A 2,015-nucleotide genomic window follows, 5' to 3' on the forward strand; every position below is an offset into this window, starting at 1 on the left:
AACCGCTAATATCTCTATTATTAACTAGTTAACAACGATACTTAATTACAAGTGTCATACATCATTCGAGAAAATGTTAGTCCATTAATCAACATTAACTTAAAACTTATTACTTCAAACACTAATTTAAATAGTGAAAACGAAACGGATTGATGTAGGACAAAATTTCAATCACATAGTACACAATATTAAAAGTATGGAGATAAACATCTGAAAGGATAAATAGGATCATTTTTAAATGGTTGTACGTATAACAGCTTTTTCTTCGAAAAAAACACGACTTAAAGACATATACAGTATAGAAAGCGTGGAACTTGTTTACATATTTTCAACGTTAAGTTAAAACATGTACAAAGAGAGTTAAACCTGTTTTCACGACATTATTATATTGTTCCATCAATAAGGTAAACATAATCTACATGAAGTTCCATCTTGCATGAATCATACCATTGAATTCGATTGACTGATTCTGCGTACAAACTACAAAGTATTAATATTTTGTGGAAATACAAAATATATGGGAGTAAATCAAGGGTGATAAAATAGATTAGAAATAGTACGCACGGACCGAAGCAAAGCACGACACGTGTCTCATGCAAAAAGAAATGACAATTTTCAGATGATTGAAGAGATACATTGCTAAACAACAGTGAACTATTGAACAGTTCCCATTTTGAGACATATCTAGTAATGTCAGAAGCTAATTAAACGAATCGCAGTATGCTAATGGATCTTTACCCAACAGAGATATCCGTGGGTCAGCAGAAATACATCACGGAATGATTGTTTGTTCCTCACTAAATACGAGATCCAACAAATAACGCTCCGCATAGAAGTTACTGAAAGGTATGTGTGTTCAAACCATTTTATCAATATTTAGATTTATTAGATCGCGATTTCAACGATGTGAAGAGTTTCAGTGCATCGAAAGCACAGCCTAGGCAGAACACACCGAAAGATGCAAATGGACGATTAAAGGCTAAGTATATATATTATGTAAATGCTTTGTAACTTCTCACATTAAAAATACATTCTTCCTGCCTATTAACAAGTTTTACACAGGTATTTTGCATCTTCTAACTGAAAATTACTTTCGTAAGACTGTCAGGACCTTGTTTCTAAACTCATTCTTCGTGATGACCCGTTAGAAGTAATCAGATATATGTGTATCTTGGTTGTTGTGGTGGTGATATGACAGATGAGATCGACATAGATAGAATAATGCCATCTTGATGTTAGTCTGGCTGTAAAAGGTCAGGTTGGCAACGCGTCAGTGAAACGACTTTTTTGAGTTGAGAATGTTCATTGTCTCCCTACTTCTGATCAACATTACATCCGAAAAATTATTCATACCAGACGCCAACCCCATGTCAGTAATGCTGAAGTTCAGTGATGTGTGTGTCGCGCACTGTGACGATAACTCAATTGGTGTTACTACTTTGAAGCACCTGCTTCGGTGGCTTGACATATGTTCAAAATTTCATTACAGCAACATTCACATTTTGGATTATTTCTCGAGCCTGGGACTGGTAAAAAGGATTGGACATACAAAAAGGAAAGAATATGTACGAGGAGATTTCAGGACTCAGATTCTAGAGAAAGACAAGGAGTGAGTGCACTTTCGTCTTTGCAAACAGTTCTGAGCGATGTCACCTAGTCTCTTACCATCGATTACGATAATCACGTGGACCCCGACTAGATAGTCTCCACTGTTAAGATGTCTCAATCTAATTGTCGATAACAGCCATATTAATAGATGTAGATGAAGTATAGAATAATAATAGTTGTCAACTGACAATGATGAGACAAAATGGATAATTTCAGTGTGACATGATTTTGAACTGCTCGTTAGAGAAGCCCAGGTTAATGACTAAATAGTTAAGTACACATCATATTCCGAAGCTGCTAGGTTTAGCAATCTATTAGGAAAAAAATATTAAGTTTGGACAAAGAGCCTATCTAGTAGTTTTCGATTTTTAGTCGAACTTCAACTAGTCAGCTGAAAATGGAAAATA

Source organism: Schistosoma haematobium, chromosome 3, assembly GCF_000699445.3.
Source record: "Schistosoma haematobium chromosome 3, whole genome shotgun sequence".
NCBI lineage: Eukaryota > Metazoa > Platyhelminthes > Trematoda > Strigeidida > Schistosomatidae > Schistosoma > Schistosoma haematobium.